General features: G+C 44.9%; 1 pseudogene; it reads right to left on the reverse strand.

Moving 5' to 3' along the window:
• Positions 1-9,487, reverse strand: part of LOC129861413 (ankyrin repeat and fibronectin type-III domain-containing protein 1-like) — a 64,252-nt pseudogene extending 54,765 nt beyond the window's left edge.
• Positions 9,488-16,756: the final 7,269 nt, after the last annotated feature.

Genomic DNA, 16,756 nt, shown 5'->3' on the forward strand with positions numbered 1-16,756 from the left:
GACGCTACAAGCTTGACACACCTGTACTCAGACACATGGGAAAGTATCAAATTGACTGAGACATTGTGACTTTTTGACATTCTGATTGGGCATCTCTCTGATGTGATGGGCATGTGTGTACATATGTGTGTGTATGTGTGCGCGTGTGTTTGTGCGTGTCAGTGTGTTCCGCCTCTCTGACTGAGGCATTGAACTTGGATGTAAGATTTTCTGGAAACAAAGTTATTTATTTGTCAAGAGTAGTAGGCTAAGGCCCAGTTCTCTGTGACATTTTAGAGACACATTTGCATCGACCCACCCTCGCACACACTCATAAAGAAGTTTCAAAAGAAGTTTCACACAGAGAGCACAAAGAAGAAAGAACATTGAGAGAGAATTGACTTTAACTAAGGAAAATAAGAAAAATAAGTTTGTCACGCTCGTCGAAAGGAATGGACCAAGGCGCAGCGTGGTGAGCATACATTTTAGTTTATTTATAATGTCACCAACAAAACAAGAAATAACAAACGTAAAGCTACATAGGGCTCGCAGGCCACTACACATAGACAACTACCCACAATCACAGGTAGGAAAAAGGGCTGCCTAAGTATGATTCCCAATCAGAGACAACGATAGACAGCTGTCCCTGATTGAGAACCATACCCGGCCAAAACATAGAAATACAAAACATAGAAATAAAGAAACTAGAATGCCTAGAATTAAAGAGCAGCAGTAAAATAACAATAGCAAGACTATATACAGGGGGGTACCGATACAGAGTCAATGTGCTTGGGCACCGTTTAGTTGAGGTAGTACGTACTTGTAGGTTATTAAAGTGACTATGCGTAGATGATAACAACAGAGAGTAGCAGTGGTGTAAAGAAGGGGGGGGGGGGGGCAATGCAAATAGTCTGGGTAGCCATTTGACTAGATGTTCACGAGTCTTATGGCTTGAGGGTAGAAGCTGTTTAGAAGCCTCTTGGACCTAGACTTGGCACTCCGGTACCGCTTGCTGTGCGGTAGCAGAGAGAACAGTCTATGAATAGGGTGGCTGGAGTCTTTGACAATTTTTAGGGCCTTCCTCTGACACCGCCTGGTATAGATGTCCTGGATGGCAGGAAACTTGGCCCCAGTGATGTACTCGGCCATTCGCATTACCCTCTGTAGTGCCTTGCAGTTGGAGGCCGAGCAGTTGCCATACCAGGCAGTGATGCAACCAGTCAGGATGCTCTCGATGGTGCAGCTGTAGAACCTTTTGAGGATCTGAGGACCCATGCCAAATCTTTTCAGTCTCCTGAGGGGGAATAGGTTTTGTCGTGCCCTATTCACGACTGTCTTGGTGTGCTTGGACCATGTTAGATTGTTGGTGATGTCTCTAGGACTGTCTCTGCCGCCCTCTGGTGACAGGTGGAACCATGACATCCTTAAGGTTACCTCATTGATAGAGGTTTGGTAAAGTAGTTGTTAGAGTTTTAGACGCCATTTGAGGGGGGAGACAAAAAACTGTTGATAGTGTTGTAAAAGGTAAGAAACTGTTTTTCTTGTTATTAAATATTGTGCTTCTCATAAAATTGTAATAGACAAAAAAACGAATATTTTATTGGCGCAGCCCAACGGGTGTTTAGGTAAGGGCGCTGAGAATGGCCCAGCTCGGCACTTTGCTGCCTCTCCCGAGCGCGTATATTCATAATTAGTTGACCTCAAAGTGTTTAGAATGCACTGATGCAGACATGTCTTGGCCCGCTGAATGGCATATGCAGATGTCAGGTGAGAAGCAACTGCGGCCCCTCATGATGAGTTCAGATTTATTGTGGCCCCGACCTCAATCAAAGTGGCCCATTCCTGCATTAGTGCATATCGTACATACTTGACTTAATGTCTTACTAGTAAGCATTGTAATAAGCATGTAACAGTTGCTGACCCTTGTACTTGGTGACCCCTGCAGAGTTGACACTGAGAGGCTCCTGGAAGTCCACCCTCAGACAGGAGCTGCTACTGACAGACAGACGGACAAAGCTGGGAGCATCTTTATATTATCCGCTATTGTTTACTTTTTAAAGCTTCAACAATGTTATTCATGCCATCACATTCAGTCAGTGCTGTCAAAAAGTCAGAAATTTTTATAATTTCATAATATATCACATACCCAGCATTCCCTGGAATCAGTGAAAAGTTCTGTGGACTATCGTGGTTAAATCAAGATCAACTAAATTGATATCCCACATTCATAATTATTCATCAATCAACTTACAGTAAAACAGTTACATACAGTTTTCAATCACTCAAAGACGTATTTTTCTTTATTCATAATCGTAACATGCACCTTACACTATCTGAAGAATTCCACTACTGTATTTGAGACCAGAGAAAAGCCTACAATCATGGAGTATGAAAATCATGGAGTATGTAGAATGATGAAGAGGAAAAACTCCTCTATGCATCAATGTCCAGATTGATTCAGGTGTAAGGGGGCTGCCTACCTGCTACCACGCGTATAAAACGTTAAAACAGGATCGGGTTGTCCGCCCCCCTTACATATATATATTTCTTTTTTAAATGAAATTCACTGAGGAGGATGGTCCTCCCCTTCCTCCTCTGAGGAGCCTCCACTGACATAGACACACACACACACACACACACACACACACACACACACACACACACACACACACACACACACACACACACACACACACACACACACACACACACACACACACACACACACACACACACACACCCGCTCTGTCCCAGCCATCACAACGTGGAACCCATTACCAGCTCAGCCCAGACAGAATGCCATCAAAAAAAAGAACAAAAAAATTGAAATCAAGGCAATGCTAGATTGATCTGGGTACCAACTGCACTTCAAGTAGAGCTGAGCACATGATCTCTGGCTCAAAAATGTCTAATGCCACACACACACACACACAGTATATTTTACAATTAAGTTGCACAAGGCAGTGCCCCTGGGTGTGTACTATGTGTGTTTTTGCGTGTATTTGGGTCTGCATGTTTGTGTGTGTGTGTATTTGTATCTACTGACTGGCATGCTCAACGCCCGTCTGCATGCGTCTGAAGAGATGGTGCCTCCGCTCCCAGGCCTTGAGTTGCCTCTCATGGTCCGACGACTCCCACTCCCCGGGGCCCTCGCTACGCACCTGGGCCTGTAGGTCCCCCATGCGCTCCTCTGCCTCGCGGACCAATGTGGCCAGGTGCACAGCACAGCCCTCAAGGCTCACGACTGCAGGTCACAATAGTTGTAATTTATATTAACACTAGAATCTCCGAGGTGATCAACACGTTACTTTATCAGCTCTTTGAAATAAAATGATCACTTTTGGGGGAAATAATAAATAAAATAAAAAAATAATAAATCATTTTTTTCATTTCTTCAACATATTGTTCTTCCCTCAGAAAATGAGACCCAATTGATGTGCTGAAAACACACAACTCTTTAATTCTAAGAAACCTCCTCTCTTCCCATAATCCACTGGTATAACACTCTAGCCTTTTTAATGTCTTTGTTTGTCAGAGGCACTAACGCAGATTCCTAATTAAAGCCCATTTAACTTCGGAGTCACTCTTTAAGGGTGACATCATTCAGAGTTAAAATAACAGAGAAAAGTGTGACCGGGCAGGGTTTGGTTCCTCTGTGAATTTCAATGGGACACACCAATATGACGGGAAAATTGTTTGTCAGTGATGTACGGTTCCGAGGTATAACTAAGTTATTCTAGTACTCTGTCTATATTTCAGCTTGACTCAGTATCTATCACGTCACCGTGTCTCACTTTGGCTTCAGTGTGTCTTCATGCATGAGGTGGTGAGGGTAGGCAACAACACATCCGCCACACTGACCCTCAACACGGGGGCCCCTCAGGGGTGCGTGCTTAGTTCCCTCCTGTATTCCCTGTTCACCCACATCTGTGTGCCCGCACACGACTCCAACACCATCCCTAAGTTTGCTGACGACACGACCGTGGTAGGTCTGATCACCGACGACGATGAGACAGCCTAGGACAACCTCTCCTTCAACGTCAGCATGAAAAATGAGCTGATCGTGGACTGCAGGAAACGGAGGGCTGAGCACGCCCCCAAATCACGCCGACAGGGCTATAGTGGAGCAGGTTGAGATCTTCAAGTTCCTAAGTGTCCACATCACTAGTTTCAAGTTTTAATGTCACCTGCACAAATACCTCTCTTGCCAGCTCTAACCCCAACAATGCAGGAATCAATTTCAATGTAGTACTAAAAATACATGAGAGAAATAAAAATAAGAAGAATACGAGAAAGTAAGTAAGCTATATACAGGGTCAGTTCCAATACTATATTTGCAATGTGCAGGGATACTGAAGTGATAGAGGTAGATATGTATAGGGGTAAGGTGACTAGGAATCAGGATATAAGATAAACAGAGTAGCAGCAGCGTATATAAGGATTGCATGTGAGTGTGTGCGCATGTGTGTACAGTCAGTATAAATGTGTGTCTATGTTAGGGGTGAGCAAATTAAGTGTGTGTGTGTGTGTGTGTGTGTGTGTGTGTGTGTGTGTGTGTGTGTGTGTGTGTGTGTGTGTGTGTGTGTGTGTGTGTGTGTGTGTGTGTGTGTGTGTGTGTGTGTGTGTGTGTGTTTTGGAGTGTGAGTGTGCGTAGAGACAGTGCAAAAAATACAAGGGTCAACTCAAATAGTCTGTGTGTCCAATTTGTTAGCTATTTAGCAGTCTTGTGGCTTTGGGGTAGAAGCTGTTCAGGAGCCTACCATCAAGGACCTCTATACCAGGCGATGTCAGAGGAAGACCCTAAAAATGTCAAAGACTCCAGCAACCCAAGTCATGCCCTGCTCTCTGATACTGCACGGCAAGCGGTACCAATGCACCAAGTCTGGAACCAACAAAACCCTGAACTGCTTCTTCCCCCAAGCCATAACACTGCTAAATAGCTAACAAAATGGACACACAGACTATCTGAGTTGAAAACCCTTTTGCCAAACCAGTCTCAACGTCAACAGTGAAGAGACAACTCCGGGATGCTGGTCTTCTAGTCAGAGTTCCTCTGTCCAGTGTCTGTGTTCTTTTGCCAATCTTAATATTTGATTTTTATTGGCCAGTCTGAGATATGGCTTTTTCTTAGCAACTCTGTTTAGAAGGCCAGCATCGGAGTTGCCTCTTCACTGTTGACGTGGAGGCTGGTGTTTTGTGGGTACTATTTAATGAAGCTGCCAGTTGAGGACTTGTGAGGCGCCTGTTTCTCAAAATAGACACTGTAATGTACTTGTCCTCTTGCTCAGTTGTGCACCGGGGCCTCCCACTCCTCTTTCCATTCTGGTTAGAGCCAGTTTGCACTGTTCTGTGAAGGGAGTAGTACACAGCGCTGTATGAAATCTTCAGTTTCTTGGCAATTTCTTGCATGGAATAGACTTCATATCTCAGAACAAGAATAGACTGACGAGTTTCAGAAGAAAGTTATTTGTTTCTGGTCATTTTGAGGTTGTAATCAAACCCATAAATGCTGATGCTCCAGATACTCAACTAGTCTAAAGAAGGCCAGTTTTACTGGTTCTTAAATCAGAACAACAGTTTCAGCTGTGCTAACATAATTGCAAAATGGTTTTCTAATGATCAATTAGCCTTTTAAAATGATAAACTTGGATTAGCTAACACAACGTGCCATTGGAACACAGGAGTGATGGTTGCTGATAATGGGCCTGATAACATTCCATAAAAAATCTGGCGTTTCCAGCTACAATAGTCATTTACAACATTAACAATGTCTACAATGTGTTTCTGATCAATTTTATGCCATTTTAATGGACCAAAAAATAGCTTTTCTTTCAAAAGCAAGGACATTTCTAAGTGACCCCAAACCTTTGAGCGGTAGCGTACATGTCTACCTCAATGACCTCGTTCCCCTGCACATTGACTTGGTACTGATACCCGTGTATATAGCCAAGTTTCCGTTACTCTTTGTGTATTTATTATGACTTTTATTATTACATGTTATTACTTTTCTTTTCTTTCTCTATTTTCTTTCTCTCTGCATTGTTGGGAAGGGCGTAAGTAAGCATTTCACTGTTTATCTGCACCTATTGTTTACGAAGCATGTGACGAATACAAAATGTATTTTATGTTATGTCTTTTCAGAGGTGTCATGCCCATATGGGGCACAGAGGCATATGCCCACTCAGATTTGCCAGCAGCTTACCACCCTGCATCCCACTGATGGCTTGCTTCTGAAGCTAAGCAGGGCTGGTCCTGGTCAATCCCTGGATGGGAGACCAGATGCTGCTGGAAGTGGTGTTGGAGGTCTGGTAGGTGGCACTTTTTCATCTGGTCTAGACTTTTTTTTAAATATCCCAATGCCCCAGGGCAGTGATTGGGGACATTGCCCTGTCTTTTGGATGGGACGTTAAACGGGTTTCCTGACTCTCTATCTTGACTAAAGATCCCATGGCACTTATTGTAAGAGTGTTAAATTCCCCATCTGGCCCTCATACCCAATCTGGGCTTTTGTCCTGTTTCAAAACATTTAATAAATAATATTTTAAATGATTGTTGTTGTCTCTCTGTAATACTACTAGCCACCTAGTCATGTTATGAAGTTGGCTTTAGCTAGCCCAGATAGGTTCCCAATCTCCCAACTTCATAACTAGCTGTCAAGAAGCCATTTCAGGCTATCAATACATTTAGAGTAGCAAGCTTGTCTAACTATCTTCGCAGGCATGCCTGCTGGCAAGGTTGGAAGACTCTAGAAAAGCAAGCAATAACTAAATGACCTGAATAAGACTCACATTTACCTAGATTTTAGCAGCAATGCAGAGAATAATATTTTGTTTCTTTAAAAAAAAGAACCACCAGTCGAGGATACAGACAGCTCAAGAGGTATGCTTAGATATGCAGAAAAATATCCATTTTGTTTTTGACATAGAATTAAGCAAAATTATTATGCCTCTAGATTGCAGGAAAAAGCTGTTTCAGGTGTTTGAAATATGCAAAATTCTCCAACTTCCAGAAAACCACCCCACAGCCATCCTCATGTACTTTGTGCCCCCTTAGATGTTTGGGGTGCATGACAGCCCTGTGCATGTCTCAGTATGTCTCAGTGTTTTGTCCCTTTCTTGTACCATCTGAGCAACACAAGACCACTACGAGTCTATGCCTGTCTATAAATGCCTATATCTGTCTCCCTCTGTTTGTCTCTGTACAGTATGTCCCCCTGACGTCTCTGTCCCTGTCTGTCTCAGGGAGCCACAGACAGACTCTGTGAAGTCTGCTACAGCAGAATCAATGGCGTCCTTTCAAAGCCCAACGAAAGCCCCGCATTGTCTATGATCTCAATTCACCTCAGATGGAGTTTGATTACAGCGTTCTTATAAAAACGCTGACTCTGTATCCTGGCTAGGGCTGACGGGAGAGCCCTTTATTTCTCTCCCCCTCTCCCTCTCCCTCTCTTTCTATTTCCCTCTCTTTTTTCTTCATGTGTTATTTGGGCTCCGGAGAGCAATCAAAGAGCGAACTTCAGTAAACACCACTTTCCCTCAAGTGTTTTCAATTTGGTGATACCTTTATAAAATGTCTGGATAGGTTCTGGAAAGGGAGTGCAAACACACAAATAGTCTGGGAGAGCTCGGTGAGGCCTAATCGTTAGCAGAGAGTGAGACGGCGGAGGCTGCTAGATCACAGGCGGCAGAATGGCCTTATGAAGATGACTAATATCGCATCGAGATGACTAACAACACCCCCTGAGCACCATTGTGTTTTTCGTCTCTCTTTCTTTCTTCCCTCTCTGCCAACTTTGACATACTCTGTAGTGTGGGAACGTGCTTTTTTTTGTGCGTGTGAGAGGTTGGTTGTTCTGCTGGTTGTGGTTGCTGTGGCAACTGCTCTGGTTGCCGTGGCGGTGGGTACAGTTGGCCATGCTTGCCAGAGTTAGAATGAAGTCACTTTTAGACACTGATCTAAAGTCAGTTTTGCGGGCCTCCCGAGTGGCGCAGCAGTCTAAGGCACTGCGTCGCATCGCTAGAGGCGTCACTACAGCCCCGGGTTTGATCCCGAGTTGTAACACAACCGGCCATGATTGGGAGTCCCATAGGGCGAGGCACAATTGGCCCAGCATCGTCCAGGTTAGGGAAAGGTTTGGACGGCGGGGTCTTTACTTGGCTCATTGCGCTCTAGCGACTCCTTGTGGCTGGCTGGGTGCCTGCAGGCTGACCTCGGTCGCAAGTTGAACAGTGTTTCTTCCGACACATTTGCGCGGCTGGCTTCCGGGTTAAGCAGGCGGGTGTTAAGAAGCGCGGTTTGGCGGGTCATGTTTCGGAGGACGCATGACGCCTCCCGAGCCCATTGGGGAGTTGCAGCAAATAGACAAATTGGGGAGTAAATTCAGTTTTGTGTTTTACAGGTTAAGATTTGGGGAGGGTAAGCTCATCCTAAATCAGTACCAAAAGTGCATCTTCTACTCAGACTATGGTTTATGATGGAACATGCTCCATATTTTCTTCAATAAACAACTGTAATGATCCTATAAGCTAAGGAGCGAGCGTGCAAGTGGGCACACAGGCAAGCAGGTGAACAGACAGACAGAAAGTCAGTCAGTCAGAACAAATACAGACAGCCAGACAGAAAGACAGAACAGGTACCCACAGTGGGGGCTCTCCTTGGCTCCGGCGTGGAGCAGCAGCCTGGCCATGGGTACGTTGTTGGTCATGATGGTCATGTCCAGGGGCAGCAGGCCCTCACTGTTTGGGATGTTGAGGTGGGACAGGAGTAACTGCACCAGGTCCATCTCCTGGTGCTCCACCGCCTCGAACAGCACCTCGTTGCTCTGGAACTAACACACATAAACACATGTTTGAAGAGATACTTCAGGATGTTGGCAATCAAGCCCTTTAACTCATGGATACCATTTTTATATCTCTGTATGCAATTTGAAGGAATTTTTGAACTAGCGTTAGTGCAATTGCTAACTAGTGTTAGCACAATGCCTGGAAGTCTATGGTAACTGCTAGCATGCTATTATATACCATAGACTTTCAGTTATTTTGCTAACGCTAGTAAGCAAAACTAACTCTAACTTATATCATACTGGATGCAGAGATATAACAAATGGTTCATCTGACTAATTGACAAAATCCTGAAATATCCCTTTAATGAGACTTTGGTGTTAGGGGCTGTGTTGCGCATGTCTTGAACCAGTGTTGTGTCTGTGTTGAGCCTGTGTTGTGTCTATGATTAGTCTGTGTCTCGCTTGTATCTCACCTGTGTTGAACCTGTGTTTAAACCTGTATTGACCGTGTGTTGAGCCTGTGTCCCTCGCCATGGTGGACTTGCGGAGGTGCTCCTAGTCGCACCGTCCTGACACCACACTGTCCTCCAGGTCAGGCAGGTTGCCCGCAAGGAACTTCCCCGACAAGTTCCTGTAGAGGCGGCAGGCAGCGCTCGGGGATGACAGGCTGGTGGACTTGTTCCGGGTAGGAAGAGGGTGAGGCTTCCGCATCTCTCGCTGGGTCATCTTGGCTGAATCAGCCATGTGGGGAGAAAGCGGATCATCGATGCAGGGGAGGTTCGAAAGTGGGTTTTGGTGAGTATTAGTATCAATCATTATATCAGTCATAGTATGGTATTTTAGCAGACACTTTTATCCAAGGTGACACTTTTATCCAAGTTTATTTTGGCAACTGTAGTATATTCAGTATTTGTGGACCATGAGGGAATCAAACCCATAAGCCTGGTGTTGCTAGGACTTACCCACTGAGCCATTGGAACCACAGGGGGAATGGGGTGAGTGTTATTGTACTTCTGCTATTTTTGAATCACAAGCACTGTGGTTACCAGCGCTTTTGAAGAATGCACCAAACATTACCGACACTATGTTTGGTGGGCCACATGTTTGACGCTTCTGCCTTTGATGTTGTTATAATAAACTGTACCTTGCTTGTTAACGTCTGTAACATGTCTTGTTTAGAATGTCCTTAACATGGAGGCTCTGACGAAGACTAAGAAAGCACATTAGATCCTACACCAGCTACGGAATGAACGCACACTTTTGAAGTGACTTACCTCTTTTTTTAAGGGTCATGTGTTATGATGTAGGGCCAAGAGTTTTTCCTAACCAAATGACCTGGCAAGGAAAAACTCTGGGCCTTAATAATGGACTATAAGGTTTTCACTTAACGTTTTCCTGGTCAGCTGGTCAGGACAAACTCCTGGTCCTGGTCCTGACACGTTTTCTTAATTCCATGCCAATGTGCCAGCAAACCAGGTGGGTATCGCATTGGCATAATTTCTAAGTAATTATGATAGTTAACGTTAACATATGAGTCATCATTGGCACTGCCATCGCTGTTCCTCTGCCAGTCCTGCCCTCTCAACCTGACCCCTCTTTCTCATGAGAGGCTGGGATGAGCTCATTCCTTCCTATCTTGGCATCTGTGGCATGGCAGATATGCTGCCCTCTCCACTCTGCCACAGGAACAATGTGAATGACTGGGGAGGTTGGGCTGTGATGCTAACACACACGCTGACCGAAGTGTCAATGGGATGCAGAGGTGGTGGTGCATTCCGTAACCCGATCCCACACAAGATAGATGAAGGAAGAAAGATAGAAAGTGTGAAAAAATTATGAAACACCTGCTTCGGCCACCTTTCCTTCTAGTTCTCTGCTGCCAATGACTGGAACGAATTGCAAAAATTCACTGAAGTTGGAGACTTATATCTCCCTCACTAACTTTAAGCATCAGCTGTCAGAGCAGCTTACCGATCGCTGCAGCTGTACACAGCCCATCTGTAAATAGCCCATCCAACAAACTACCTACCTCATCCCAATATTTGTTTTGGTTTTTCTGCTCTTCTGCACACCAGTACTTCTACTTGCACATCCTCATCTGCACATATATCACTCCAGTGTTAATTGCTAAATTGTAATTACTTTGCCACTATTGGCCTATTCATTGCCTTACCTCCTTACTTCATTTGCACACACTGTATACAGACTTTTCTATTGTGTTATTTGACTGTACGTTTGTTTATCCCATGTGCAACTCGGTGTTGTGGTTTCTGTCGCACTGCTTTGCTTTATCTTGGCCAGGTCGCAGTTGTAAATGAGAACTTGTTCTCAACTGGCCTGCCTGGTTCAATAAAGGTGAAATAAAAAATAAATGAAAATTAAAAGAAAGAAATGAAAGAATAAAGAAAGAGCCTCGCTTTGCTTAGTCAATCGTGAATCACCTATTGAATGTGTGTCATGGACCAAATGCACATGACACATATTGAGCCTATGGTGAAATCAGTGTAAAGAGTCAATTTCCAACGCTCGTCCAATGTTTATGACTGTTAATAGAAAATAGAGAATTAATAGAGAATTTAAGTGAGTTATAGTGTTTCTGTAATCAGGATTAACACAGACATGCGCGGACACACACGCACACACACACACACACACACACACACACACACACACACACACACACACACACACACACACACACACACACACACACACACACACACACACACCAAACGACAGCTGACAGTGGCGGCAGAGCCCACATATCTCCAAGATAAAGGCTACAGTCGGTGGAGCCACTGATCGCCCCCCGCATCAACCCCTTTCACAGGCAGGGCGACACACCAAAATACACCCATCACATCCCCATTCTCTCCATCTCTCCTCTCCCTCAGTAAATGTTCTGTCCCATAATAGAGGCCCTTATTTTAGGCTTCCTCGTGTTCCCTGTGCCAGCCTATTGCAGGGGCAGATAAGCGACGCAGGTATTTTGAATAATTTTTCCATGGGGCAGGGCCTGAGGCACAGAGAAAACAGAGATATATTTGTAATGTTCTGAGTATCCATTTCAAAGAGGCGGTAGTATAGGAATTTCCAGCAGGCTTATTATTGTTTGTTGTCTGATTTTTTTGTCAGCCGCCAGAAGGCCCATCACTCTTTGACGACATTAGCGTGGGGCGGTGGCGAGGGGTTGGTGAGCGGTGACTTTCAAAGTTCAACGGATGCCACTGCCCGCCACGTAGATACGTGACTTGTCCAAAAGTCACTCATCAATGACAGTCACTGATTCCCCCAGTGACTCCATGCTGTCCCCAACACCAGAGAGAAATAGGGAAAGAGAGATCGTGAAATGGAGAGGAAAGCAGGGAGAGGGAAAGTTTAAGAGCGGGAGGGGGGGGGGGGGGGGCAAGTTAAGAGGTTGAGCTTTGAGAGACAGTGATAGGTGAGGGCAAGAATAAGAGGGAGAGAAAGAGAGAGAGAGATTGAGAAGGACAGAGAGAGCAAAAGAACGAGAGAGCAAACTACAGCCATGCAGCATTGAAAGCCACAACAGTCAAACACGACACCTCTCAACACCCAATTTGTCAAAGTTAGGGGTAAGGGAATAGAATTAGCACAGACCAGTCCACTTTAGAGAACAAAGGAGAACTCTGACCTTGTCAGTCCGCTTCTGGTAAAGACCAGCACCCAGCAGTGACACAGAGGTGCGAGGTGACAGATCTAGGACATACTGGAGATGATCAAATATATATACTGATATAGTCCATCAGGACTGGAAGCCAATATGGCTAAGGCACCTATCAGTTACACATTAGAGAACTCTTTATCTTGGGAATCTTACAAGAGGGTAGGACATACGCTGTATAAGCCTCTGTCAGGTATATTACACACACACACACACGCACCCCATTCCTGCCTTATAACACACTGCGAGCAGGAAACAGTCCTGGTAGGAACAAAGCCCTACCAGAATCCTGGGTTCATGCTTGGCCCCTCACCAAGCCCACATCAAATAGCACAGTTACAGCCCCACCACCGCAACTCACACACAATGTACACGCACACACATGCACAGAGACACACACACACACACGACTACTCCACCACTGCTCTTCTGTGTACCCTGCCGCCACCACCACACCAGTCTTCTCCACCACCACTTCCTCTCCTTCCATTCCCCTCCTCCCGCTATACCCCTCCATCCTTCCTTCCTCCTCTCCTCTACCACCTCTCTTTTTCTCTCCCATCCTCCCCTCTCTCCCTCTCCTCTACCACCTCTCTGCCTCCATCCCTGTTCTCCCTCCAACCTCCATTCCCCGATCACCTCTTCTTTTCATCCATCCATCGCTACCTGTCAGTGCCTACTGGAACTCTGACATGGGGAGTGGAATTAAACATGGATGCTTGCTGTAAAACGTGGGAGCTGTGTGTGTGTGCACATGCGTGTTTGTGTTTGTGCACGTTTCCGTGTGTGTGTTTCTCCGTCCCCGTCCTCTTCTCACCAGTCCTTGTATCTCTCTTACTCACTTTCTCCACCTTTCTCAATGCAAATTATTTTTCCTTCCCTCTTGTTTTTCGTTTCTTCTCACTCACACACCTCGACTCACCGCCTTCCCTATTTCTCCCTCTCACTCACTCGTTTCTGCATGCCTTCTTCCCTCTTTGACTGCCCTCTCCTTGCCTCCTCTATTTCTCGCTTTCTGTCTCCCCTTACTCCCTCCCTCCCTCCCTTGTGTATGTGTGTTTGTGTTTCTGTGCCTATGTGTGCGAAAGCATGCTTGTGTGCACCTGTGCGTATGTGTGAATGTGTGTGTGTATGCCTGTGTGTGTGCGTCTGTGCCAGTGGATGCTCCTCAGAGGAGGAAGGGGAGGACTATCCTCCTCAGTGCAGTTCATAAAAATAAAACATCTTAAAAAACTATACTCACAAAATCACCAAATAATTGATTAAGCATACTTTTTTTGCAATGGTATACAGTAGTCTCAACAGCACTCTGTAGGGTGGCATCATGGTGTAGCTGGAGGACAGATAGCTTCCGTCCTCCTCTGGGTAGATTGGCTTCAATACAAAACCTAGGAGGCTCATGGTTCTCACCCCCTTCCATAGACTTACTGTATGACAACTTCCAGATGACGTCCTCCAACCTATCAGAGCTCTTGCAGCATGAACTAATGTGTTGTCCACCCAATCAGAGGATCAGAGAATGAATCTAGTACTGAAAGCATAAGCTACAGCTAGCTAGCGCTGCAGTGCATCACATGCGGTGAGTATTTGACTCATAGAGAAAGAAAGACAATAGTTGAACAGTTTTGAACAAATTAATTTATTCCAAAATGAAGGAGAAGCAAGAGAGATAAAGAGTCAGTTTCACTTACTTAGCTAGCAAATGTAGCTAGCTAGTTTAGCCTACTCAAACACCCTGCTCAAACAGAGGGATGCTATGTTAGCTAGCTGGCTATGACTATCCAACACAACACTGGAACTCTTCTAAGTCAAGGTAAGCTTTTGGTTTTACACATTTATTGCCACCGGGGCCAGCCGGTGTAAGTACTAAACTGCTTACTGACTGTACACTAACTTTACTGCATGATTGTAGCGGGTTTACTAATGTGTTAGTTCTATGACCTACTCCCTGACGAAGGCCATGCAGCCGAAACGCGTCGGTTTTTAAACAACTTTGTTTCTATTGAACATGCCATACTAATAAAGGCATTTTAATTAATTTATGAAGAGTGCCTTGGTCCTCCTTTCTTTTTGATGACCAATTTACACCTTTTACCAAAGAGCACCTTCTATCTACCAAAATATACTATAGTGTACCTTAGTAGCGCTTCCCTTCCTCCTCTTTTTACTAGTTCTATGAGCTATGTTGACTATGACGTTACTTAAGCTAATATGGTGAAAACAATGTAGGCTGTGTGTAGTGGTTATGATATGGTTTGGAAAGTTTTTTTTCCCTGGTCACATTCATATGATGTCCACAAGTGAAGGGAAAAGGTGAGAGGAGGAGCGCGCATAGATGTGAGAATGAATACAACGTGGCTGATGTGAAAGTGAACTGTGTTTACGCGTGTATTCATTTTGCCGATTCTGTTGAAAAAAGTTTCTTAAACGGAAGCAAAAGGAAGAAAACGGGGATAAACATACCTGCATTTGTCCAAAATAAATGATTGTTTTCAACTGTTGGACTCATGATGGACTCATGATTACATCCTAAATCAGCTAGATGCAGGCAAGAGTATGCAAGGCGGTATTGAATGTGTCACTGTCTGTCGCCTCCAATTTTTCTCTCGACCTGTTTGCACCTACATTGTAAACATTCAATCATAGGCTAGGTTGTAGCAACCTCATGATGGTTCTAGGGAAAATGTGATTATTATGTAGTAGCCTAAACCTCTTGCTTTTACAATGAACTGGGTGAGTGGAATATGAATGACAGTCATTTCTATTACGGCATTTTGATAAGGCCATGCTCATGAAATTTGTTTTATCCTCCTTCATCTTAAACGGCACCGACTGCCACTTTTCTGTGCATATACGTGTGTGTGTGCGCCTGTGCGTATGTGTCGTGCTCCCAGGCTGGACCCTTTACACCAGGCCAGTCTGCCGCCACAGGACTACATAAATCTCTACTAGGATGTATGGCGGCAGGGGGCGCTGGGGTTGGTTGTGTGTGTAGAGGGCACGACAACACCTCTTCCCCCTCAGGAGGCTGAAAAGATTTGGCATGAGCCCTCAGATCCTCAAAAAGTTATGCAGCTGCACCATAGAGAGCATCTTGACCGGCTGCATCATCGCTTGGTATGGCAACTGCTCGGCATCTGACCGCAAGGCCCTACAGAGGTTAGAGTGGCCCAGTACATCACTCGGACCGAACTCCCTGGAGTCCAGGACCTCTATACCAGGCAGTGTCCGAGAAAGGCCCTGCTACCGCACGGCATGTCTGGGATCTAAAGGCTCCTGAACAACCTCTACCATCAAGACATAAGACTGCAAAAAAGTTAACCAAATAGCTACCCGAACTACACTGCTCAAAAACATAAAGGGAACACTTAAACAACACAATGACTGTCCACTTAGGAAGCAACACTGATTGACAATAAATTTCACATGCTGTTGTGCAAATGGAATAGACAAAAGGTGGAAATTATAGGCAATTAGCAAGACACCCCCAATAAAGGAGTGGTTCTGCAGGTGGTGACCACAGACCACTTCTCAGTTCCTATGCTTCCTGGCTGATGTTTTGGTCACTTTTGAATGCACATTTGTGGCCTGCTGGAGGTCATTTTGCAGGGCTCTGGCAGTGCTCCTCCTTGCACAAAGGCGGAGGTAGCGGTCCTGCTGCTGAGTTGTTGTCCTTCTACGACCTCCTCCACATCTCCTGATGTACTGGCCTGTCTCCTGGTAGCGCCTCCATGCTCTGGACACTACGCTGACAGACACAGCAAACCTTCTTGCCACAGCTCGCATTGATGTGCCATCCTGGATGAGCTGCACTACCTGAGCCACTTGTGTGGGTTGTAGACTCTGTCTCATGCTACCACTAGAGTGAAAGCACCGCCAGCATTCGAAAGTGACAAAAACATCAGCCAGGAAGCATAGGAACTGAGAAGTGGTCTGTTTTTTGCACAACAGCATGTGAAATTTATTGTCAATCAGTGTTGCTTCCTAAGTGGACAGTTTGATTTCACAGAAGTGTGATTGACTTGGAGTTACATTGTGTTGTTTAAGTGTTCCCTTTAATTTTTTGAGCAGTGTATTTGCATCGACCATTTTTGCACTAACTCTTTTTGACTCTATTCACACACTGGACTACCCACACACTCACACAAAGTGTATTCGGAAAGTATTTAGGCCCCTTGACTTTTTCCACATTTTGTCACATTCCAGCCTTATTCTAAAATGGATTAAATCATTATTTTTTCTCATCAATCTACACACAATACCCAATAATAAAAAAGCAAAAACAGTTTTTTTCAAAAAAATTCTAATTT

This window comes from Salvelinus fontinalis, chromosome 8, assembly GCF_029448725.1.
Source record: "Salvelinus fontinalis isolate EN_2023a chromosome 8, ASM2944872v1, whole genome shotgun sequence".
NCBI lineage: Eukaryota > Metazoa > Chordata > Actinopteri > Salmoniformes > Salmonidae > Salvelinus > Salvelinus fontinalis.